Source organism: Macrotis lagotis, chromosome 1 (genome assembly GCF_037893015.1).
Source record: "Macrotis lagotis isolate mMagLag1 chromosome 1, bilby.v1.9.chrom.fasta, whole genome shotgun sequence".
NCBI classification, from domain to species: Eukaryota; Metazoa; Chordata; class Mammalia; order Peramelemorphia; family Peramelidae; genus Macrotis; species Macrotis lagotis.
In genome coordinates, this window is record NC_133658.1 from 213,763,250 (window position 1) to 213,790,941 (window position 27,692).

The 27,692-nt window shown below is 33.9% G+C and overlaps 1 protein-coding gene and 1 pseudogene across 3 annotated transcripts in view; one reads left to right on the top strand and one right to left on the bottom strand.

Moving 5' to 3' along the window:
- Window positions 1-27,692, top strand: part of RNF144A (ring finger protein 144A) — a 332,710-nt gene that overhangs the window by 14,622 nt on the left and 290,396 nt on the right. The window contains exons 3-4 of one of the 3 annotated variants that reach the window (XM_074209608.1): window positions 14,494-14,544; window positions 15,835-15,870. The gene's annotated coding sequence lies outside the window, so the exon portion shown is untranslated. Of the gene's footprint in view, window positions 1-14,493; window positions 14,545-15,834; window positions 15,871-18,883; window positions 18,972-27,692 lie in introns of all 3 variants that reach the window. The other 2 variants (XM_074209609.1, XM_074209607.1) reach the window with 2 other exon arrangements.
- Window positions 10,400-11,165, bottom strand: LOC141504538 (V-type proton ATPase subunit E 1 pseudogene; annotated as a pseudogene).

Below are 27,692 nucleotides of genomic sequence, written 5' to 3' on the forward strand. Positions count from 1 at the left end.
GAACCACTGAGGAACATCATGTAACTCAAAACTTTTTGAGTATATTTTCCGTGATGCTCTATGTGGTTGATCTCCCTGTAGTAGGTTGCCAAATATTTATTGAGTAACTGAGTGAAATAGAAGAAAAAACTCACTGACAATAGAAACTTCCTTAGAGAGACCAGGGTTTTTTTTTGGAGGCTGTGATTTCTCCTAGGTGTCATTATTCAGGCACTTGTTGACCAGTCATCCAGGGTTCTGTAGAGATGATGCAGATGGCAGACCCTAATCTCAGAGAGCTCACATTCTAAGGGGGAAGAGATGGCAAGCATACAAATACAAAATACAAATGATTTAACTGAAAGTTGATCCCAAAGATAAGTTGAGAGACCTCACTGAATGTCACCTGGCCCAGATGAACTGCATTCTTAGATCAAGTTGCTGGAACATGTGATTACTGAGCCACTGTCAATGATATTTGAAGATCATGGAAGGCAAAAGAGGAAGCATGAGATTGGAGAAAGTCAAATGTTCCTGCAATTTTTCAAAACAATTAAAAGAAAAAGCAGAGAGAGCAGTTTGTTAACTGTAGGAACCCTGACTTCAGTTTTGGGGAAAATTCTAGAATGAATCATTAAAGATATGATTGATGAAAATTAGGAAAGGGAAGCAATGAATCATGCCAGACTAACCCCATTTTCTTTCTTGACAGTATTACTAAATTAATTGAGAGCAATGTTGTGGCTACAGTGTACTTAGATTTTGGCAAAACTTTTTGCAAACAGTATTCTTTACCACTCTGGTGGAGGAGATGAAGAAGTATTTGTTAGACATTAAAAAAATCAGATGGATTCAGAACTTGTTGTATGATTTGATGCAAAGAATATTTAATATTGGGCTAGAACTAGATGGTGCACTGGATAGAGAGCACAGGCCCTGGAGTCAGGAGGATCTGAGTTCAAGTTTGACCTCAGACACTTAATAATTGCCTAGCTGTTTGACCTTGAGCAAGTCACTTAATCCCATTGCCTTAAATAATTTTTAAAAAAGTATACTTAATATTTCTAAGTCAGCATAGCAGGAAGGCTCTATTAAAGTATTCTGGGGTTCTGTGCTTGGTCTCTAGCACTTTAATATTATGTAAAGAAGAGATGACATACTTAGCATGTTTGAAGATGACAAAAAAAACAGGTGGAGGTTAATACAGGAAAGAAAGAGAGATGATGCAAGAAAATTTTGATGTATGAGAGACTGACCATTGGACTGAATCCAAGATGATGAAATTTAGTAGAAGAAAAATGTAAAGTTTTATATTTGTCTTAAAAAATCAACTTCAAAAGTATAAGACCAGAGAAACAATTAGCATATGCTCTGAAAAAATATCTTATTGTACCCTAAGCTCCATATGGGTCAGCAGTGTGATGTGGAAACCCAAATATGTTAATACTATCTTGTACTATATTAAGAGGAGCTTATCTCCCTGAAATAGAGAAGTGTTAGTCCCACTAATTCTTTCATCAGTTTTCTTCATGTTTGAGTATTACAATTTTATGAAGTGTCCTGATAAACTTGAGAATCTAGAAAAAGGCTATCAAAGTACCATACTTATAACAAACGAGGATCTTTTAAAGGTATTAGGCATGTTTAGTCTAGAGAAGAGAAGATTTAGGGGAGATATAATTGTCTTCAAATATTTGAAAGGTCCATCAATCTGTAGAAAAGGTGAGATTCTGTTTGTCCCCAGACAAACTAGAAGTTAACAGGAAAATATTAGCTATTAATATAGGATTATATAATATTAATAACAAACCATTGACTCATAAGAGCTTAGAATAGTAAAAAACAAAAGAATAATGATGAAAAATATAGGTTATATAATCAAACCAACGTTTTTGAACTTTTTAAATGAATAAGTTTGTTTAGTGAAATATTTTTGTTACCACTGGTCGGTATATAGTGTATCTTCCTAAAGAAATTCCTTCTCCTTTTTAAGATGATTTTACAGTCATCTAGATAATATTTTTAAGACTGAAGACAAGAAATACATATAATAAATAATATAATAACACAACTTAAATAAACTTTCCCTGATTTCCAAGTCTCTTAGGACTTCTCCTGAATTGACTTTTATTTTAGAGTATTTTACACAATTTTTCTCATCTGTAAATTAGAGAGGTGCACTAGTCTCTGAATTTCAATCCAGCTCTACAACAGTGAGTCTAAAAACAAAACTATTTTAACGCTATTTATATTGCCATTAGAGATCAGAGTTAGATGATTACTAAGAACCCTTCAAATCTGGAAATGCTGTGATATTAGAAAATATTGAGGATTTTCTTTCTAAAATCAGAGACAGCTAGAAATTTAATAAGATTTATATCCTAATGGAAGAATTCATAAAAAAATAACTTCTAACACTTTAAGGCAGTAAACTCAGTGTAAGTGTCTGTGATGAGGAGGTAATAGTTACTAAATGTCTTCTCTTTTTCTTGTCTACTACTTTCTCACTCCAACCCTCCTACCTCTGGGCAGGCAAATGTGATAAGGAAGACTATCAGGCAAACTCTATAGGGACGTCTTTATGGTATGCTGTCTCAGTGCAATGAAATTATTAGCATACAACTTCATAAACAGAGAAAGGCTTTATTGGAGCTGGACAAGAAATCTATTCATATTTTAACTTAGCCAGACTTCCCCAGGGTAGCTGTGAGGAAAGTGCTTTTAAAAACTGCAAAGCTTTATATAGAAATAGGTACTGTGAATAATAATAATAAAAAATTGGATTATTATATGCATATATTATTAATAATTATTGTTTTAATTTTACTACTATTCTTACTGATTAAGATACACCAAAAAGAAGGAGGTTCTTGGATAGTAACATAAACATAATTGTCTGTTTTCATATTTAGTGGCTTATTCTTCCTTGATCTTTTTTTTCCCCCCTTAAGGTAGGCAGGGGATAGTTCAGTGGCTGGGGCATAGAATTTATTGTCAGAGAACTTTGAAATCCCAGCTATGCTATTTAATTCATATGTGACTGTGGACAAGTCATTAAACTTCTGTAAATCTCAGTTTCCTCCTATAGAATAAATGGATGGGACCAGATTTCATATATATGTGTGTATATACATACATACATACATATATATATATATATATATATATATATATATATATATATTCACACACGCACACACACACAAAATGTCCTTTGTAGGATGAAATCTTATCATTTTGCTCAGTTGTGGGGAAGGGGAGTGGGAGTAGACTTTAGAACCAAAAGGAACTGTGAAGATCACTTGCACCCCAAATTTAGAGGATGATGAATTTTAGACATAGAAGTATGTAGTGATTGACCCAAAAGTATAAGGTCAGTTTTTAGAAACTAAGGTTTTCTGATATGTAAGGCCAGAGCTTTTTCTCCTATATCATCTATTCAGGGGTGTCCAGCCTTTTAACTCTTCTGAGTCTGATTGCTCAACAAAAATCCATTGAAAGATATATACAGAATTCAATACTCATTTATGAATACAGCCTCCACTGAGGAGCACAACTACAAATGTTGGGAAGGACAACTACAGATGAAGGCTGTTTGGATGGGCCTTAGGTTGGAAACACTTGATCTGTATTGTATATGTGATTCTTTGTTGCTGTGGGGGGCCATTAGTTAGTTGTGTATAAAAAAAATGACTAGATTTATGAGGGATTTCTGTATCTAGGGGGTGGTGAGAAGTTAATCCATCAACTAACAAGATTAGTATAGGTTAGGATCAAAAAAGTTATTTTGAAGTATGCGAATGTAGAACGGGAAGTTTTGTAGCATCTGGAGGTGAGCATTGTCATGGAGGTTAACCACAAAAGGGAGGAGAAATATAGAATGATGACTAGACAGGGGACTGGAAGAAAAACCATATCTTCATATGAAATAGGTGAAAGAGAAGATAGTGGCAGATGGTAACTATAAGAATAGAAGAGAAAAGGGAGCTTTCTGTCAGTAACTTTATTTTTTGGAGTGAAATAGAAAGCAAGACTTCCTGCTTTAAGGGGAGCAAGATGAGTAGCTGTGGAACAGTTTAAAAGAGGGCTAAGATTGGGGAAAGCCATTATGGTGAAATAGTGAATTATTAGGGATGTAAAAATGATTGTCTGCCCACAGCAAGCTTCCAGTAGAGATTATGACAGTAACTTGTAGTGGACCCAATTAGCATGGCTTTATGATTTTCCCTACTTCATTCAATAGCACAGACATTGGAGCAAAGGCAACAAACAAAGGTTGACAGTCATCCAAGGCTGATTTTAAAGCTAGATAGAAACTTGAAAAAACATCTAAAGTCCTTGGTTTTTTTTAATTACTTATTTTTTCAGCCATTTGCACATGTAGATTTTAAATTACAAAATTTCCTTCCACCCTCCCTTACCACCCCTCAGCAAACAGTCAGATTAACAATGTACATACATATTTTTGATAAACATGTTTATAGATTAGTCAATTTTGGTATGAGGAATTAGGATCAAGACTAAGAGATATATAAGAGATAATTTTTATAAAGTGTTCAGCAGATCCTGAAGGATTTTTTTTTTAATTTTTTTGGTTTTGTTTTGTTTTTCTTCCATTGGATGGGGATAACATTATCCATAGCTGGTCTAATAGGATTGTCCTAGCTCTCTGAACTGCTGAGAGGAGCTGCTTCCATCAAAGTTCATCATCTCATAATATTGTTAGTGTGTACATTGTTCTCTTGATTCTGTTCCCTTTGCTCAGCATCAGATTCTGTAACTCATTTCTCACTTCTGTAGAGTTCAATCATTTATGGTTTCTTATAGAACAATACTATTCCATGTATTCATGTACCACAACTTGTTTAGCCATTCCCCAATTGATAGGCATCCCCTCAATTTCCAGTTCTTTGCTATTACAAAAAGGAGCTGCTTTGAATATTTTGGACATGTGTGGCTTTTCCCATTTTTTATGTTTTCTACTGGATGAAGTCCTAGAATTGGAATTGCTTGGTCAAAGGGAATGAACATTTTTATTGCTTTTTGTGCATAGTTCCATATTGCTCTCTAGAATGATTGAATCTGTTAAAGCCCTTGTTTTACAGATAAAGTAACTGAGGTCCAAACAGTAAAGTGATGAGGTCATACAGTTATTACATAGCAGAGATCAGATTCAAATCCAGATTATCTGACCCCCAAATCTTATTTGCTTTTCTTCTAGTACTTATTATGCATATAATTATATACTTGCAATAATTTTTATTATTATTTTGTTGTTGGGATCATTTCAGTCATGTCTGATTCTTTGTGACCACATTTTGGTTTTGTTTTTTTGGGGGGGAGGGGGGGAGCAAAGATACTGGAGTGGTTTGCCATTTCTTTGATCATTTTTATTGATGACAAACTGAGGTCCAGGGTCTTAAAGCTAGTAAGTCTAAGGTCAGATTTGAACTCATGAAGATGAAGCCAGAGTTTTGCACATTGAACCTTGTCTCTGATACATCATCTTGGTCCTCTTTGAGCATGAAGAACACCAACCAACCATTATTTATTTAATCTTAGACAAGTCGCTGAATATCTCTGAACTTCTGTTCCTCATCTAAATATTGAGAATATTGAGCTATATAAATTCTTAATTTTCCTTGCATCTCTAATATCCTGTGATTCTTTATCATGCTTCTAATTGGTGAGGGCTATAATTTAATACATTCTTTAGCACACAGGATCATAATCTGACATTATTAAATTAATTTCTTGGAAACAACAACAAGAAGACCAACAACTATTTCAATATAAATTTTTTGGGAGTAATTCTTTGTATTTTATTCTATACATTTAAAAATATTATTACAAAAGCAGTCCAAAGGCCTTCATCAGATTGTACATAAGCCCCTCAAAAGATTAAAAATGTCTTCCTAAGGGAATCACATGTTTGTAGATGGCAGCATTGAGAAAAATGTTATCACAGTCAACATTTTGGTGATGAGCTTCTCATTCATATGGACTCCTCTTAGGATCCAAGCCACAGTCCATTGTGCAGTCCATACTCAAAGACTTTTGACTGACCTTGTCTCCTCAGGGCCCTTGTAAGCTGTTTGAAGGCAGGGATTATGTTTTTGCTTTTCTTTGTATCCCTAATACTTAGGACACTGTCTGGTATAGCATGCTTGTAAATCTTTGTTAACTTGATTTGACCGGAGTACTTGGGTCACCTTCATGTTAAGATGAGGTATCATTGGAAGGGTGATATATACAATTATACAAATTATACAAATAATGTGGATTGCAGGTTTGTTTGCTTGTCCAACTCCTAGGGCTCCTTCCAATTTTCTGGAGCTCTTCCCTGATTTCTTCTAGAAGCCTGATGACGTATTTTCTTTTTTTCATTTCTGTGATGACATCATTTACTGCTGGTATTGCTCTTTAGAGTGCTTCCATATGATATAACCTGTTCACTTCTGCTGTGGGCCTCTGCATCGCCTTTTGTGATGTAAAAAAATACTTAAAATGTTTTGTCATCAATTAAGACATCAAGAGAGTGTTTTTGGTTTGATTGGAAGAAGAAACTGCATTTTCTCTATGTTATTAAAGATGGGAACTTAACTGCTGTAACTTAGCTGGGAAAGAAGATTAGTTTATTGAGTCACTAAAAAAAAATTAACTTTTACCAGCTCATTTTCTTATTTATTTTTCAATTCCTAGTCAAATACTATAAGGTAGGAGCCAAAAAAAGATTGAACTATTAAAAAAAATCATAAAATGCCTTAGAAGAGATTCTTAAAAAATAATTGAGATCCACTCATCAAAGAAACATATACACCTATCCCAAAGATATGTATAGATTTATCCCTGAGGTCATTGACAGATATATGACATAAACAACATATATAATAGATATAATTATATATATGTACATATATAAAATGTACATGTATAAACATATATATATGTGTGTGTATATATTTATATATATATATATATATATATATATATATATATATATATATATATATGGAGAGAGAGAGAGAGAGAGAGAGAGAGAGAGAGTCAATCCAGTTGCAGTTTAACTCTGTAATTCCCACATTTGAAATGTGTGGGATGGTGTCATCTGTTGAAAGCTACATGAATTTTATAGGATGAAAAGGATTGATGGGCAGGAGAATTTATACTTACTTGTGTTTAGGGTTCTAAGCATTACTCTAGATGCCAAAACAGATATTCAGAGGGTAGGGTTTGCAATTATGATTTGGAGGTGGTATCTACCTATGAAGTAACTAGTGCAAGAAATGTTGTCATTTTTCAATTGGAAGAAGCTAATATGCCTAATGGTTAAATAACTTGTGTAAGCTCTCACAGCCAATAAGGAAAACTCTCATCTTCTGACTTTTAAGTTGGGTGTTTGCTACTGTACCACACAGCTTCTCCAATAATTACATGCTTAGTGGTACATTTAGAACCTCTAATTCAGTAGTATTGCTGATGTTTAATAGGTTTTCTTAAAATATATTTTGCCAATCTTATAAACATTTTAAATATTTGCCTGTTTATCTTACTTTTCCTCAGAATTTCTTTAAATAGTTCCCCTCATAAAAGAATTATTTGTAAAATTGGGTAAAATGTAATCCTACTCTGAGCTGAATTATATTATGCAAATTAAATGGAATACTAATTAAGACAATATATAATTCCCATTTCCTCATTGGGGTCTTTGTAGGACTATGAATAGATTGTTGCTGCTTTCTAAATTTTCTTACTTGTGAGTCTCATCAATTTTAGAATTTAATGGGATAATAATCAAGTACCTATTTTATGTATAGTGTTATGCCAAATCATGAGGGAGATAGAGTTAAATACTCCCCAATTCTTTTAATTCTTGTTCTCACCATTTAGTAGAGTTGATATATATGCATATATATATATGTGTGTATATATATATGTGCATATGTATATATATAGATATATATGTATGTATGTATATATGCAAAGAAAAGTTTATACTACAAGATGTATGAAGGAGGCAGCTAAGTGGCACAGTATATAGGATTCTGGGCCTAGAGTTATGCATAGATTGTGAACCACTTCTTAGTTTGACTGAAGCAACTTCCATTCTGTGATTAAGATTAGGTAAGAAAAGAGATAAAGAATGACTTCTTTTACCCTATTAAAAATCAATGAGTATTGGAGGGAAAGATATTCAGGGTTTCTGACAAAAAAAGATGAATGAATGCTAAATTATATTCACACTGAACCATCTGGGCTCAAACCATGATCAAGTAAGGGGACCATACAATGACTAAATGAAGGCCCAAACTATGACCAAATGAGGCTTGGGTTGGACCTATTGGTGGCTAATCAGTGAGAACCCAAATGATTTGGGTTTAAGGGAGGTCCTTTTTAAAAATTTATTTATTTTCATCCATTCGTACATGCATGTTTTTAAACTTCAAAATTTCCTTCCAGTCCCCCTTCCCACCCCACCCCCCTCAGTGGTGAACAGTCAGGTTAGCATTGCACATACATATTTTTGATAAATATGTTTACAGATTAGTTATTTTCAGCATGAGAAATTAGGTTTGAGGGAAAGAAATGCATAAGATATAATTTTTTTTAGAGTTCATCAGATTCTGAAGGGTTTTTTTTGTGTGTTTTCTTTTGTTTTGATTTTCTTCCTCCGGATTGGGATAACATTGTCCATAGTTGGTCTAATTCAGTTGTCCTAGGTCTCTGAACTTCTGAGAGGAGCTGCTTCTATCAGGGTTGATCATGTCACACTGTTGGTAATGTGTACATTGTTTTCTTGGTTCTATTCCCTTCGCTCAGCATTAGATCCTGCAAGTCATTCCATGCTTCTCTAGAGTCTGACTATGGTTTCTTATAGAACAATAGTATTCCATAGTATTCATGTACCATAACTTGTTTAGCCATTTCCCAAATGATGGGCAATTCTCTCAATTTCTAATTCTTTGCCACTACTAAAAGAGCTGCTATGAATTTTTTTTATAATTTGTTCTGTATATACATCTAGATTTGGAATTGCTGGGTAAAAGAGTATGGACATTTTTATTGCTCTTTGGGCATAGTTCTGTATAGCTCTCCAGAAAGGTTGGATCTGTTCACAACTACACCAGCAAGGCATTGACATCCTGATGCTCTCACATCCTCTCCAAAATTGATCATTTCCCCATTTTCTCATCTTGGCTAATGTGATAAATGTGAGATGAGATAGAGATACCTCATTGTTGTTTTAATTTGCATTTCCCTAATCAATAATGATTTGGAGCACTTTAATTTCTTCATTTGAAAATGTCTATTCATATCATTTGACCATTTATCAATTGTGGAGTGACTTGCATCCTTATAAATTTGATACAATTCTCTATATATTTTAGAAATGAGACTCTTATCAGAACTTCTAGTTGGGAAGTTTATTTCCCAGCTTTTTGCTTTCCTTCTAATTTTGGCAACATTGATTTTATTAAGGTAAAAACTTTAATTTCAGGTGGTTAAATTCATTCATTTTTCATTTTATAATATGCTCTATCTCTTGTTTGATCATAAATTTATCTACTTTCCATAGATCTGATTTATCTATGTTGCTCTCTATGTCTAAATCCTGTACCCATTCTGACCTTATTTTGGTATAGGGTGTGAGATGTGGATCTTTGCCTAGTTTTTGCCATACTATTTTCCAGTTTCCCAACAATTTTTGTCAAATAGTGAGTTCTTATTCTAGAAGCTGGTGTCTTTGGGTTTATCAAATAGAAGATTGCTATAGTCATTTACTGCAGTTTCTTTTGAGCCTGTCCTAATCCACTGATCCCTTACTCTATTTCCTAACCAGTATCAGGCAGTTTTGATGATTGCCACTTTTTTTTAGTTTGATCCACATATATTTTAATAAATAAAGCATATTCATAGCTTGGATTTTTGAATCACACACAACTGAGGAAAGTCTCTAAGCCCAAACAGTTAACAAGGGGTAATACTATTAATGCTGGAGTGAATGCATGCTATATATATATATGTATATATATATATATATATATATATACATATATATATATACACACATATTATACAGAAATCAATACAAAGAGGCTAATGTACTGCACATACAGAGCTCACTCCAATCTAAGGCAGATCACAGAAGGAGGATTCTCTGTGAACTCCATGCAACTGATATGTATTCCCCCTGCCCCTAGGATATAGGACATCAGAACTTAAGTTATTTCTGATTAACAGTTTTAAGTCCATAAATCCTCTCCCAAAGTTAACAATTAGGCTGGCAACATTCTACGCAAAGGCTATTCCACTGAAGAACATAGGACAGTGTCAAAGCATCAAAAAGGAGTAACATTGATAGTTGTTTCTTCAATTTTAGATACTTTTATAACTTATCAATACAGCAGATGCAATGGATTCCACCTCATCAGATGCTTAATCCAAAAATTTCCTGTTGACATTAGCACCAGACAAAGCCCCACGGACTTCTGGCATCATCTGTTGGGCTATAAGGTCCAGTCTACTTTCTAGGGATTAGAAACTTTTATTTTACGATCCCCATTATAGATCTCAACACCTCCAGCTATTTCTTCTGGCAGGTAAGCCTCCTGATCAACTTGAACATCAACATTTCTTTTGGTTGCAATCTTGTACATAGGAATTGCATTTTGCACTGCGCCCTTGACCAGAGGAAGATCTTCTTTCTTGCAACGGACAATCATTCGTGGCTCGAGTAACTGGTATAAACCCTGAAGCACCAGACCATCCAAAAGCACCTGATACCTGGTTTTCTCTTTCACTATCTTGGAGAGTCCGCTTTGCTTCATTTAATAAGTCTGAGATAAGGTCATCTCTGGCTCTGAGGACTTTCAATCTTGCCTGATTCATCAAGTTGGACATCTGAATTTTTTTCTGCTTCTCAATTTGTTTCTCCTTCTTTTCATAATATTCCATTATCTTCAATCTCTGTGTTTGCACAAGCCGACCTTTCTCAATGTTGAACTCTTCTTCTGCCTTTACATCTATTTCTTCAGCCTTCTCATTTGCTTCCTGTTCAATGAAAGCCATCATGTGTTTGATCTGCTTTTGGACGTCGGCGTCGCTGAGAGCCATGGTGCCAGCGGCTGGGGAGTGGTTGGCCTCGGAGCGCAGCCGAGATGAAGCAGCTGGGCAGGCCGAGCACTCCGGCTTTTCTTCACTTCACAGGATCAGCTCGATGACTGCCACTTTAAAGTATAGTGTTAGATCTGGTAGAACTAGGCCACTTTCTTTTACAATTTTTTTCATCACTTCCTTTGCTAGTCTTGCCTTTTTGTTGCTGCAGATGAATTTTGTTACTCTTTTTCCTAGCTCGATAAAGTAGTTATTTGGTAGTTTGATTGCTATGGCACTGAATAAGTAATTCAATTTGGGTAGATGGGGAGGTGCTTAATTAAGAAATGTAACCCATAAACACCCAAATATCTTGAGAGGTATGATCAACATTTACATTCTTTTGGGAGGAGCACCCTCAGATGATACTTTATGTTAACTGAGGGAGAGGAAGGAAGCTAGAAGAAAGGAAAAATTGGAAGGAAAGCAAAAAAGGAAGAAAAGTACTACTGTGTTGTCCTACAGGAACTGGCCAGTTGGGTTCCCATGGGAACAGTTCAAACTACTTACAGGTTATTGTTGTCATTCTTTCTGGAAGAGGACCTTGACATCAGCAAAGTGATGTCCCGAATTGCAAGAGAATTGGATTTAAGTGAGGCAGGCTGTGCAAAGTCATGTATGACCCTCCCTAGGCAAGTCACTTAATATCTTTTTGCCTTAATGCACTGGAACAGGAAATGACAAAGTATTCCCACTATCTTTGGCAAGAAAATCCCATGAACATTGTCGTTCAAGGGGTCAGGAAGTATCAGACACAACTAAATCTACTAAACAATAACAAGTGCATAAAAAAGATGTAATATTTAGTTTGAATAATAGCATATCTAGAACTGGAAAGATCAGATGAAACAAGATTGTGGAGATAACTTCTCTGATGGATTAAGGACATTAGATATTATTCAGTGTTAAAAAAAATTTTGAATTTGAAATGACTCGGAGGACTTGTATTTAAGTTCCAGCTTTGTTGCTCTGTGGCAAATACTTTGTGGGCTTTTGTATCTTCAGGCAGGTCACGCAATCTTCCCTGGCCTCACTTTCCTAAATGATAAAATTAGGGAGTTGGACTAGATGATTTCCAAGGTTCTTTCCAGGTCTAAAGTAACACTTGATTTCAAGCTCCAAGTACTTTTCTTTCAAAAGCTCCGTGAGGTGGGTATTCCTATTTCTAACAGAGACCATTATTTTTTGATAGGTTAAATAACATGATCATTTTTATTCATTAGAAATGTGTTAGTAGCTTGAAGGGTGTAGAGAAATGGGAAATGTGGAAATTGAATAGAGTATTTTGTAGGAGTTGAAGTAAATAGTAATGTGGACTTGAATTCTGGTGAAGCACTTTTGGAAGGGAGGTTATGACTGAAGGACACATTGAAAAAATTGAATTGTTAATGCTTGGCAGTTGATTGGATGTAAAGAGGGTTGGTTACAGAAAGAATGTTAGAATTAGAAGGGATCATAAAGTTAGATCCAATCCAATCCCCTTTTCAAACAGAAAGAGAAATTGGCAACTCTTTAGATTTTGAGCTCAGGCAACTGAAAGGATAGTGATGCCATTAGAAAGATAATTCATTTAGATAGTTATGGTGACCAGAATGATGGAGATGATAATCAAGAGTTACTTGCAGTTTCAGCCTCGATATCTTAGAAAGTATAGGATAAACTGGATCATGTGCAGAGGAAGGTGACTAACAGAGATCAGTAATTAGTCATTTTTTGGTTCCTTGTCCTGGAGGTTGCTATTAGGGTAAGTTGGTACTCTTGGAGGGAACAGGGAATGGTCAGACTGGGATATGGGAGTGCCTATTGATACCACCTTTAGTGTATTTTTTGACTTTCTTCTTCATTTACCATGATTGGCCTTGTGAACCATCATCACAATAGGCAAAGAGTTACCCATCTGCTAGGGAATTTAGCTAGTATCCAAGAACAGCTAAGAACCTGCTTTCTTCCTTCCTTCCTTCCTTGCTCCCTTCTTTCTTTACTCCCTCCCTCAAGATCACTACTTAGTTAACTTTCATTTCACATAAAAATTGAATATCTCTGTTTTAATAAGTAATAATTAAGATAAGCAGTCAGTGATTTTTTTCTGAAAATATATGTCTCATTATTCACCTCTAGTCCAGTATATTTCTGCCAAATGATTTATCACCAATCTTCTGAAGGCATGATTCATCATTATATTCATCAGTTTTGAAGTATTAAAATTGGTTTGCTTTGCATCACTGTTATCATTTCAAAAATTGTCCTTGTGGTTCTACTTAGGTAATATTATATCAATTCATATGATATCCCTAGGTTTCTCAGAATCTACTGATTTAAACATTAATTATGCTATAATGGTATTTTAAATAATTTATATGCTTTAATTTGTTTAGTTCTCTAACTGGGGGTTATTTACTTTGTTTCTAGTTCTTTTCTGTGATTATAAAAACAGCTATAAATAGTTTAGTCAGTTAAATGGTATATTGCAAAAGTGTCAAACTTTATTTCTGGAACCAGAATAAATTGTGATTGGAAATATTTAACAAAATAAAGAAAAATATAATCCAGTATAATTAATGATAATATATGGTTTCAATATGTGGTTTCAGGGCTTTTTGAGTTGAACTACAATAGTGTAGTGGATATAAACTACAGTGTTATAAACTCAGAATCAGGACAATATGAATTTCTGAATCTTGTCACTGACAATTGCCAAAACTGTGACCTTGGCAAGTTATTTAATATGTATTGTTCTCATTTTCATTATCTTTAAATGTAAATAATAGCTCTTACATTAGAGAGTTGTAGTAAAGCTCAAGGCTTTGCAAACCTTAAAGTTATATATACATGTTAATCATCATCATAATCATCATCCCTTCTATGATTGCTTTATCATCTATACTTAATATTATTTTTAGTAGTAGTTTAACTTGATCAATGGGTACTATTTAGGGATATAGTTCCAAATTGTTTTTCAGAATGATTAAGACTAGTAGCTCCAAAAATTCAGTCTTTTAGCTTCTCTAAAAATTTGTCATTTACCTTTTTGTTATCTTTTCCAATCTGATGGGTAGAATGTTACTTTAATTTTAATTGATTATATTATTGATTTTTTGGGAATATTTTTAAGGCTTTTAAAAGCTTGTCTTTTTTCAGTGGAAAACAGTCCATTTATTTTCTATGCCTATTTATCTATTGGGAAATATTTCTAGTCTAATGTGTTTATATCTATTCCTGTGTATATTAGCTATCAGAACTTTATCAGAAAAAGTGTGCCACAATCCCCCTCCCCCTCCCCCCATGTTTCTCTTTTAATTAAAGTTTATTTTAAAAGCTTTTATATTTACATAATGAGAATTATTAATTTTTGTCTTTTAGGATCATCTTTGTCATTGTTCAAGGACACTTCCCCATCCATAGTTGTGAAAGGTATTTCCTTCTTTTCTTTAATTTGTTTAAAAAATTGCCTTTAATGACCATATATCTGTTTGGAATTTATTGTGGTATATAGTGCAAGATGTAAGCATAGACCTATATCCTGCCAGATTGCTTTCCAGGTTTCCCAGCAATTTTTTAAAAAAACTTTCATTATCACATAGGGAGTCCTTTTACTGGTATTTGATATACTTGGGTTTATATAACACTTCGCTACTATGGCTTGGTGTTTCTGAATCTTGTTTGCCCAGTCTATTCCACTGAGTAACTTTGAATTTTTCAATTAGTACCAAATGAAGATGATAATTAATGCTTTACAGAACTATTTAAAATCAGTTACTGCTAAACTCCTTTCAGTCCTTTTTTTCTCATTCTTCTTGAAGTTTTTACTGAATAAATTTTGTTATAGAATGTTATCTTGTTCTAGAAAAGTAAGTTTTATAATAACTAGTATGACAAGATATCTAAGTTTAGTAATTGGTTATTTTTATTATATTGTCATGACTCAAGCATGATCAATTGATGTCTCCAAATATATAGTACTGAAAAGAATATTTTGCTATTGAATCAATCTAATATTGAATATAATTGCTTTCTGAAAATCTCTTCCTGCTGGGTTTTATTGGCAGTATATAGAAAGGCTAATGTTTTTCATGGATTCATTTAATATACTATCATTTTACTGATACTGTTTATTTGCTCAATTAATTATTTTTATTGCCTCTCAGGTTCTCTAAGTAAACTATCATATCATCTGGAAAGAATGATAACTTTGTTTTTTTTTTCTTTGCCTATGCTTTTTCTCTCAATTTCTTGATCTTATATTACTTCAATAGGGGACACTTCTATAAAGATATCAAATAATAGGGGTGGCAATAGATTTCTGAGCTTGACTTTTGAGCTTATTGGAAAGACCTCTGTCTAGTCTTTCCCCATTAGAAATGATTGCATTTGATTTTAGATACTGGTTAACATTTTAATGAAAGATCTACTTGTATTTTCTTATGCTTTTAAATGTTTTAAAATAAAAGAGTTATATTTTTCAAAAGCTTTCTGTTTCTACTAATATAACTTTTATTGTTACTTAGACCTGTTCTATTTATAATTTCCTAATATTGAACCAACTCTGATTGTTTAGTTTAAATTGACTCTGATTATACTGTATGATGTTTTAATTGCTTCTGGAGCTTCTTTGATAATGTCTGATTTGATAATTTCACATCTGTCTACATGGAAATACTGTTCTATAGTTTTCTTTCTCTGCTTTATCTCTCCTTGGTTTAGGTATCAGGACCATATTTGTCTCATTGAAGAACTTTGGTAGGATGTCTTCTTTCTCTATTTTGGCAAACAACTTGTGATAGAGTCATCAATATTTGTTTGAATGTTTGATAGAATCTATAATTATATCTTCCCCTCTTCTTTTTTTCTTTGTTAATTCATTCATGGCTTATTAAATTGATTTTTCTGAGATTAGGCCATTTAATTCTCTTGTTCAGTTAAGTTTTTTTTTTGCTTCCACAAGTGATCCATTACATTTATTTTCAGTCTTGTTGGATTATAATTAGGCAAAATAGTTCCAGCAATTTCCTTTGTGCCATTTAATCTTTTAAAAATTTCCCTTTTTCAATTGTGATTTTATCAACTTAGTTTTTCTTTCTTTTTTTCAAAATTAGCTAAGGTTTTGCTATTTTATTAGTTTAAAAATCCCTGAGTTTTACTTATAAATTCAATTTTATTTATTTTCAATTTGCCTCTTTGATTGTCAAAGGATTTTTGAGTTTTTTTTTGCTTTTCGAGTTCTCTTTTTAGTTGCACACCAAATTCAACAATCTTTTGTTGATAAAGGTATTTAGAGAATAGAGGTTCCCCCAAGGACTACTATGGCTGCATTCCAAAAATTTTGGTATGTTGTCTCTTGTTGTATAACTTTATTTAAAATGATCTGTTGTTTCTGGATTTATTATTTTATCAGTATTTCCTTGAGAACTATGTTTCAAATCTTTCTTTAAGTACTACCCTTTATTGATTATATTTTTATTTTATTGTCATGAGTAAAAATTGTTTCTCTTATTTCTGCTTTTGAATTTTTTAATCCTTTAGCAAATGGTCAGTTTTTGTGTAGGTGAAATGCAAACTGAGAAACGTGCATTTTAAAAAATCTTCTTTAGTTATCAACACAGATCCATGATATCGTTTAACTTTTCTATAATTCTGCTCTGGTTTTTATCTCATTTTTCTTATTTATCTTCTGTTAGATATATTTAGATCTGAAAGTGTATGTTGAGGTCCCTAAATGTTGTAATTTTGCTGTTTCTCTGTAGTAGCTTTTCCTTTATGTACATAGATATTATGCTTTTCTGTTCATAGATATTAAACATTGATATTTTTCTTTACCATTTGCTTCCTTTAGGCATAATCTAGTTTTTCTGTGTATCTCTTTTAAATCCATCTTTTTTTTATAGTTTTATTTGGCCTTTTACCTAGTCCAGAGTTGATCCTAATTCACTGTGACTCTTGAAAACAATTGAATACTGAAGGGGCACATCTCTTTCTCCTGTATTTGGTTATCAACAGTTGATTGTCAGTTGTCCTCTTAAAATTTTCCCAATATGATTAGTTTTCTTTCTGGTTTCCTCTTATCTACTAGAAGTTTCTAATGTTGTTTGGGGCACTATTGTATTTTCCAGGAATTCTTGAAAGTCCTCTGATGAATTAAACATTTTTCTCCCCTTGGGCGATTATAATAAGGTTTACAAATTATTATTATGGGTTTTATTTTTTCTTTTGCCTTTTGACATATTTTATTCTAAGATTTCCTTTCTCATGGTTGCAGCATAATTTTGTACGATCTCGACTCTTACTTTTTGATATCTGAATTCTTTTTGATTGTATTCATTATTTTTCTTTGATCTGAAAGCACTGGATTTTTGAATGATAATTTTATGTGCTTTTAATTTGAAATGTCTTCCAGATGATGCCTAGTAGTTTCTTTCTGTTTTTACTTTTATCTTTAGCTTTAGGAGATTAGGGCAATTTTCTTGAAAGATAATATCTAGAGCTTTTATCTGGGTATTATTTTTAATTTAAAAATTATTGTGAGGAATAATTTTCCAGTTAGTTGTTTTTGATAATAATCTTCATAGTTTTTCCTAAATATTTCATTTTTTTCATGTGAGATAGGATACTCATGTTTGGCCCTCATAGGTTTTAACAACATTGCTGGCATTAGGATGCTTGAACTTCCCCAGGTACCTCTTCCCAACTCTGATCCCTCTTTTAGCCATTGGGTTTCAGTATTTTCAGGGTCTACTCGAACATTGCTGTCTCCATGTACTTAGGGAAGCCTCCCACCTGGAGTCAGTTTTGTTCTCCTAGAAGGCCAAGATCAACTTGTCAACTTCTGACCTATTTATTGAAGGTCGCATTGATTTCCCCTTGGTGGCAGAGTCAAACAAGCACATTTCTGTATTGGTAATGTACAAAAATGCATATTTCATTCTACTACTTGAGTTTATCACCTCTCTCTCTCTCTCTCTCTCTCCCTCTCCCCCTCCATCCCCCCCCCTTTCTAATTGTGGTCAGTCACTTCATTGATCCTAATTCTTATAATTGTTAGTTTCCTTATTGCATTAGGAAGAAACTAGGGATTCCAAAGTAGAGCGAAATGCTTTTTTAGTGCCTGACGTAAATGTTAATTAGTTTTCATTATGCTATTTTTCTATTTTGGGGATTTTATTGATTATATGTGTTTACATCATAATCATGAAGCCATGTTTTATTAATTTTTCTCTTGAGTCAACCATGGTCATTCCAATTACAGAGCATTCAGTTTTGATTTCCCTTCCTCTTTTCCTTTTCCCCTTGCCCTTCTTCCCCTTCCTTCCCTCTTTTCCTTTTCCCCTTTCTTTCTTGCACATATATATATATATATATATATATATATATATATATATATATATATATATATACACCTTCTGAGTGCAGACACTGTCTCAGTTGATCTTTATATTCCATTCATAGGTGATTAATAGGTGCTTAATATTAATGATTGAATGAGTGGCAGAAGCATTGGTTGAGATGAGCTCACAAAGATTGTATTGGATGTAATAGAGGGGTTGGGCATTCCCAGAAGGGGGAATAGCAAAGACATATGTGGAAATCCTAGGATAAGTTTGAGTTAGTGTCCATGATGGAATAGTGTGTGTGTTGGGAAGGAAGCAGAGAGATATAAAAGTCCATTAAGTGATTTGATACCAGTTTGTGGAAAAGACAGACCTCAGATTCTTGATTTTCATCTCACAGACAATTGGGATCCTTTGATGTTTTTCAGATGAGAATGAGGTGATCAGAGAGCCTTGCCTTGGGAAGATTGGTTTGGAGAATGTTGGGGACAGAGGATGCAGTGTGATTATAAGGAGGTGTGCTGAATATGTAGTCAGAGGATCTGGGTTCAAATGCTGGCACTACCAATTGCTACCTGTGTTATCTTTTCCAGATTGTTTAACTTGTTCAGGTCTCAGTTTCCTTAATTTGTAAAGGAGAAATTTCTACTAAATGACCTCAGTACCTGAATCTGAAAAGAAGAATTAAACTAATCAAGGTCTGAAGTGGTGAAGACTTTAAATTAGACTGATGACTTTAAAAATATAGACTAAGTGAGCAATTTGAGGAATATTTTGAAGCAAAATCAACAAATGATGAGATGTGGAAGAAGAGAATGAGGGCTTCAATCAGTTAACATGTATGAAGCACCACTATCTTTCAGGCATAATACTAAGCAATGGAGATAAAATGAAAGGCAAAAAATATTCCCTGCTCTCAGGGAGCTTACAGGCCAATGGAGGAGACAACAGCAAACTACAATATGCAGACAAGATTGAGATAGATAACCTTGATTTGAATCTTAGAGGGAAGGTCCTAGCATTAAGAAGGAATAGGATAGACTAATCCATTTGAATTGTCTGCCTCAGTTACCAACTGATGGGCAAGCTTTCAAGTTTATGGGTTGCACTCCAGCTGTATTAGATAATTTAGCAATTGGCATTCTTGTCCAACTTAGTTCTTCTTGTATATATGATTAGTCCTCCTTCCCCTTTTTTAAAATTTACCAACTTTTCTTGATTAGCTTTGACATTTCATATGTTTTGAAGTAACAGATCTAAACCTGAACAACTAGGAAGCCCTTGTTTTAGTTTTATGTCTGTCATTGATCTGTTATACAACCTTGTTAATTCACTTCCCCTTTTCTGTACCCCATTTATCAACTTATAAAAGGTTGGGGAACGGCTAAGTGGCACAGGGGTGGCTAGGTGGCACAGTGGATAGAGCACTGGCCCTGGAGTCAGGAGTACCTGAGTTCAAGTCCGGCCTCAGACAATAATTACCTAGCTGTGTGGCCTTGGGCAAGCCCCTTAACCCCATTGCCTTGCAAAAAATCCTAAAAATGAATAAATGAATGAATGAATGAATAAATGAATAAAGGGATTGGGTTTGATAGCTAAAATCCTTTTCAGTTGAAAGCCCCTCATTTTTCTCTTCGTTATTGACATGGATGAATTCTTTTAGCCTCTATAAATGAATGAATTAATATACAGAGATTTCTTAAGTCCTTATTATAGTCCAAGATAGAATTACAAATAGAGAGTTCAATTATAAAGTAATTCAAAAGGCTTGGAATTTCTCAGAGTGCTTCATTATATGGGAAGGCAGGGCCCAAGAATCTCTAGAGTTCATTTCATGGATTGTCATAGTTGCTTAATAGCCACAGATAAGATGGAAAGATTAAAGGAATCCTTCTTGCTGTTTCAGAGTCCCTAGGTTTTATGCAAACTTCAGAACTTTCGTAAAAAACAAGTATAAGTTGAACAGTAATGAAAAATCTTGCAGATAGAAAATATAGAATCGAGCAAATTGTCAGAGAAATTAGAGCTAAAGGCTTAAGGGACCTTCTAAATGGGACTACTAAAATATACATATTTCCTCAGCATCACTGAACACATTTGCAAAACCGATATAATATATTAGGGAAAAAGAAATTGTAAATAAATATAGAGATACTGAATATATCTTTTACAGATCATAATGCTATAAAATAGTAAACAGTTTAAGATCAAATATAAAGACTCAAAAGGAGACTTAATAATGAACTGCCAAATAACTTATGGGTCAAAGAACAGATCTTAGAAACAAGTTGATTTTGAAGAGACAATATAACAAAATTACTGGGTGTAGATAAAGCAGTCTGTTGGAAAAAAATACAAACCTAAAACAGATTAGTACATTAGAAAAGGATAATTTTATTGAATTGAATAGTCATTTGAAATAGAGACTCAACAAATAATCCCAAAATAAGCACAAAACAGGAAAATTTGAAAAGCAGAAGAGAAATAGATAAGTTGAAATAACAACAGTAACAACAAATAACTGCACAATACCCTAGATTTACATAGTACTTCCCTTTTAATAACACCATGACAGAGGTAATGTAAGGTTTTTTGAAGTAGAGTAAGGTGGTCTATGAACCAGTTAATTTATTTATAATGTAGCTTTTAAATAGCTTAAACTATACTAACACATTTGAAACACTCTATCATTGAACATAGCCTTGTTACTGTATTCATTTTGTATGCTTTCTTCATTTTGCTTTATTTCAAATAATTTTTCAAACTTTTCCCTAAACTATATATTAGCTATTCCTTATGCATTGTTCCACTTTATATTATTATTATTATTATTATTATTATTATTATGTTTCATTATTTGTTCAACCATTCTCCAATCATTGCACAAATATATTATTTAGAATTGTAGATAAATGGTTGAAAAGAACCTTAGATTCCATCTAGTTCATCCCTTTCAATTTGTAGATGAAGAATCTCAGTCAAATGGAAGTTAATTAACAAAAAAGGTGGCTTTGAATCTAAATTCTAACTTCAGAATCAATGTTCTTTCCTTTGTACCATATTTGCTCTTTTCCAGATTTTTATTATATATAACAATAGTTATATATCATATACCATTATATGACAATGTTATTATTCCACAATATGGATTTTTCAGTCAGAAACTTCCTTGCAATATAATTAGTCAATCAAAATACAAAGTGCTGGGGGCGGCTAGGTGGCGCAGTGGATAGAGCACCGGCCTTGGAGTCAGGATTACCTGGGTTCAAATCTGACCTCAGACACTTAATAATTATCTAGCCGTGTGGCCTTGGGCAAGCCACTTAACCCCATTGACTTGAAAAAACTAAAAAGCAAAAAAAAAAAATACAAAGTGCTTACCAGGCACTATACTAAGGAATGGATCTCATATTTTCTAGGTTAAATGGTATCAACATTTTAGCAATGTTCTGGCACAATTCCAAATTACTTTCCAGGATTCTTAATAATAGCTAGCAATTGTATAGCATTTCAAAGTTGCGAAATGTTTTCTATCTATTATCTCATTTGTTCTTCACAAAACCTTGTAAGATCAGTGTAAATATTATTGTGATTGTTATTAGATTAGATTACATATTATATCAAATGATTATATAGAGCACACATTATACATTATGTAATGATTAAATAAGAAATAATGGTTAATCACAGCTTCACCAGTAATTAATTAGCATGTTTTGTCTTTCCGTAGCCCTTCCTGCAATGCATTTTCCCATGTAGGAGCAAGAAGTTATTCAGGATTTTTAAAATTTTTATTTCTCTGATTCCTAATATTTTGAATATGTTTTCAGGTTTGATAATTTGTAGTTCTTCTTTTGAAAGTTATTTATAGACTTCAACCAGTCTAACGATTTACTCACAATATCGTTCAGTTCTTATAAGAACAAGACCAAGCAAGGAGATGCTAGAACAGCTTATTTAATGCTGAAAAAAAGGCAATTTGATGTTTAAAAGCAAGTGAATGTACTTGTTCTGTAATGTAAGGTTGTACAAAGGTTTGGTACAATTAATAAGCCCTAGACATGAGGAAGAGGATAAGAAAATCCTCCCCAAATCAGACAATGAAAATATTGGGGGTGGGGGAGATAATCTAAGGTTAATTGAAGCTCTTTTGGATGTAGTGACTATCATGAGCTACAGGATTCTAATAAGGAAGGAAACTTCATATGGTGAAAATTTTTGTAGTAATTTTATTAGATGAATTGCTTCTCAAAGTTCTTGGAATGCTAACACATGGCCCACAGACTGAGAAAGGAGAAGAGGAAGTACTGTCATATCCTGTCAGGAAAAGCCACCAGATGCCAATAATTAATCAGGGCCCTGGGATCTAGGCAAGTCGCAAACATAAGAGTGAATCTGATTACAACCAGAATTCTTTTGTGTTCCTTATTTTGTGGGCTTCAGAAGAGTAGGAAATTCCATTGAAATTCTCAGTTTAGGAGGTAAGTCTTGAATAAGGAAATGAGCTACAATGAATCCTTGATGATTATATGACTTTCTTTCCAAAAGCCAGATACCTGAAGAAATCTGTCCAATCCCCTTTTGTCTGCTTAGTCTTCTCTTCTCCAGGGCTTCACAGTCCTGGTTTGATCAGTTACCCTGAATAGTTTGATCTCCAGCCCTTTTAGCTCAGCATAGTGCCATACAGAGTAAGCTCTTAACCAGTGTTTATTTGTTGGCATCACCACCTGGTAAGTATCCTTGAATTGTTTCATCTTGAATGGATACCATATAATGTAATCACACATTATCAGAAAAAATATAGAAATCATCTACTTCAGAGATCCACAAACCATGGTTCAAATCAGATTCAACACCTATTTTTGTATGGCTTATATAACTCACAAATGGCTTTAATATTTATCTTAATTCAACCTCATAATTTTTATATATGAGGAAAAGGAGGATGGAGTTGGGACAGCCAAAATTTATACCAAAGAGAAAAATGTCAGCATTGAGAGTGGAATCCTATTCTTCTGATCCCAAATTAAATGTTCTTCCCACTCTACCTTTGGGCAGATCAGGAAATCTCATGTTCATAACTAGTGTCAGACACTTACTAGCTGTCTGACCTTGGACAAGTCACTTGACCTGTTTGCTTCAGGTTCCTCATCTGTAGTATGAGCTGGAGAAGAAAATAGCAAAACACTCCGGAATCTTTGCCAAGAAAACACCACATGGGGATAGGGAAAATTAGACAACTAAAACAACTAAACAATGACAAAACTATAGGATAACTTCTTAAAGGTAATAGACCTTGTTAATGACAGACCTTCTACCTCCTAATATCTGAGATTTACTGACCTCTCTTTTTTGACAACTGCCTTTCCTCTAACAGCAATCTTTCTCAGATCGTATTCTTTTCTAGTCAAGTATATGTTATATTCCTTCACATACTAGTGGTCAAATAATATCCTGCTTCTATTTAAAAAGAATTTGATACAATTGAGCAGCATCTTTATCTCTGAAAATTTTTGCTTGTCACTCCCCTTCACCTCATTTTCCCTTCACTCCTGGGTAAACATAACCATTAGTATGTATACTTCTGGTACTGTCTGTACTTTCTCTCCCAGGAGTTACTGTTACCAAAGGGAAAGTCTCTTGGATGTCTTTCAGTGGGTGCCAGAGTTGAGAAAGTGTGGAAAAAGTACATCTTTGTTGAGTGTCTTCTATGTGGAGAACTGTCTTCTCTGTGGGACATACTGTTTGGTCACAGGGAATTGATTCTTGTCACAGTGACAAGCCACGAGTTATTTTTATGCCAGAAATTTCCTACATTTCTTGTCCATCCACTTCTCTAACCACATGCTGGAACAGAACTGTATTTGCTGCTATAATCGGCAACCTTAAACGCTGGTTAGGTGTAGAGTCCAAAAGTCCTCAAGGCTTCTAAAATAATATTACATTACTATTGACCTTGTGGAATTTGTACAAAAATAAGATGTTTTAGAAGAGTGCTCCTTCTTTTTACTTTTTTAAAAAAAGCCTTTCAAATGTTCAAAAATATCCCCAATTATATGTCATATGTGTGATGTCTGATTCATGAGTGATGATGTATGACAGTGAAGCATTCTCTGCTAACCCTCAAACAAGCTAGCTGGTTTCTGGAACAAAATGCATCTTCAATGATAAGCCTACTGTATGTAACTTGGAACAATCTTGCTTTGAACATCTTGAAATCATATAACTATGTTATTGAAAAAATAAGCATTCCACTTGCAGATTCTGCTTGTGGTTTCTCTCTGCCTCCTGAAATTTGTATTGTCTTATATATCCTCCCTCCTCCTCTAAGTAGTGATTGTCATTAATCTTCTCTGGAAAAAGGTAGATGGGTGAGGGTGCAGTTATTTCCATTTTCCTTAATATGACTTTATTCCCCTTCATACTTTAGCTATTAAAACATGGATCCAAGCTCACAGTTATATCAGAATCATTGACTTGGGTACAAGCCTCAGCTTTTCAAGTTAGAATAGGACATAAAATCTTTATGGGACTTAATTTCCTTTTCTTGAAAATTGGGGATAATATTTGTATTATGCTTAATTTGTTGAATTATTGATTGATTACTTCACTGGATTACTGAAGAGAGCAAAATAGAAATTGTTTCTGCTGTGATCATAGGTGTTTTTCATAGATGGAGGGGGGCTGGAGCAGGCACAAGAAAGCTAGTTTTATATTGTACAAGTGTTTCCATGAGACTCAAATTGATGGACTATTAAGACTGTTTGATTAAGCATGAGAACACCTGAATTTGAGTACTAGCTCTGAATCATGGAGGACCTTAGAACTGGAAGGACCATTAAAAGTATTGATGCCCTCATTTTATAGATGAAGAAAATGAAAGAATTGGTATGTAGGATTATAATCTAGAGTGGGAATGCAGCTCAAAGTCCAGATAAAGAAACTGGAGGCCCAGAGAATGTAAGTAATTTTCCCAAGGGTCCCACACTTATTAAATCTCAGTGGTGAGATTTGAACCCATATTCTCGATTCCACAACTCTTTTAACTGTTCTTATATTTTAGGTCTAAAACTCAAATCCATGAAATGCTGCAGACAGTCAATAACAATTTATATATATTCTAAGCTTATCTATCTTACTTGGCTATAAATTGTCTTCTACTTTTTTTATCCTTTTAAATTAAATTCAAACAAACACACTCCATTAACCTTATTTTCCTTGTAGCAGTAATAGCTGGTGCTAAAATTAAAAGCTATCCCTGGATGTATTTAAGTTTTTGCAAGGCAATGGGGTTAAGTGGCTTGCCCAAGGCCACACAGCTAGGTAATTAAGTGTCTGAGGCCGGATTTGAACTCAGGTACTCCTGACTCCAGGGCCGATGCTCTATCCACTGTGCCACCTAGCTATCCCCCCCCCCCTGGATGTATTTTTGAGCAGGATATATCTTATTCTTATAGTAAGGATGGCAATGAGGCAAATTCTCAGTCCTACTCTGCCCAATCTACCTTCCTCTTCTCCTCAATGGTCTATTGTCAGCTTGGAGGAATAAGGGAGAGAAAATTTCCTTTAAGTGTCTTTTGTCTGTCAAGTTCCATTGACAGATCAAGGCCCACTACTCTGGCTGTCACAGGAGAAATCCTTGTAAAGTTTGAAATAGTGTCTTTTCCTGGGGATTGGAACTTTGTCATTGCCTTCAGCCTTGATTGTGTGATTAATTTTGTTGGGTTGATAAAGGGCTTCTACTGATCTCCTTTAGATATAGCTTGAGAAGTAGAAGATTCATGTTTTTCAGCAGGACTTGATTCGCCTCTCTCCTCTTCCCTTGCAGTTTGGCCAGACACAGTATAGAAGAGGAATAATATGTAAAAAAGGTGAAAAGATCTATTGAAGTCTAGTTTATGAATAGCTTTAAAAGTTAGCCAGAAGAACTTGTATTTGATCTTAGAGGTAATGATATTGGAATTTATTGACTGGAATTTATGAGCATGTCATACTTGTTCTTAATGAAAACTCCTTTGTCATCAATTAAATCAATTGATACTAAATTGAGATCAATTAAGTCTATTGTAATAGGCTTGAGGTGATTATGGCTTGAACCAGGGTATTGACTGTTTGAAGGGAAAAAGGAACATATTTGAAAAACGTTGTGGAGAAAGACTTGATATGATTTATTAACTTTTGGGTAATGTGAGGAAGGGAGAAAGGGAAAAGTTAAGGATGGAAATCTGGGTGATGAGAAGGATGGTAGTGTCCTTAATAGTGGGAAATTTAGAAAATTGGGATGGATTTTTGGGGAAAGACAGTGAGTTTTGTTTTAGACACATCGAGTTTGAGATGTCTATGGGAGGTAAAGTTCGAATTGTTTTCTTATTATTTAATATATATGTCTGTCCATGTTCCATAACTTGAATGTAACCTCTCTGAGATGTCAGGTTTTATGTATTTTTGCATTTGTAATAGTTGGTTCTCAAATGTTTATATTGTCAACATCTTATGGAGTTTTGAGGAACTTAGGTTTTAACTAGTTTTTAACTCCTCTCAATTTATAGATGAAGAAATACACTTTTTCTAAATCTACCCACTTTTTCAAAACCTCTTTATATGATGGATCAAAGACCATTTTTTGATGATAGATGTCTCTGGTATCTTTTGAGCCATTCCTTACACATAATTCATTCCTGGGTGGTCCTTTGGGTAACCTTATAATTTTAATTTGTTTTGTAAAATTTTGATTTTTCATGATTTTCAGATGTCATCAGAAGACTAATTTCAGTCATTGATATCTGCAAAATGAAAGGGTTGAACTAGATGACTGTTAAGGTCTTTTATTTGGCTCCATAGCTACCCAATTCTTTTATGAAAAACATGGTCAAGGCCTTATATCCTAAAAAAAGTTTGTGTTTTGTTTTAAATTTTAAGCCTAGTTAGAGAGATGCTTGAAAACATTAGTAGGGGAAAAATATAAAGTATTTTCTTTGTCCTTCATATCCCCAGTAGTAAAATCTTAACTTGTTTTTGTAGAGGTGGGGATAAGCTGAATTATGTATTTTTACTTGTCTTTGGAAAAGGATCTTCAGAATACTGTCATTTAATAGGTAATTCCAAAGCATGCTAAAGTTTCAACCCAGCTTTATAGAACTTGATTTTCAAATCAGGCCAACTAATGGTTTCCTTCCTGCCCTAGAGAAGCAAGGGTGGGGCAAGGGAGCTAATTATTGAATATGTTTAGATAAAATG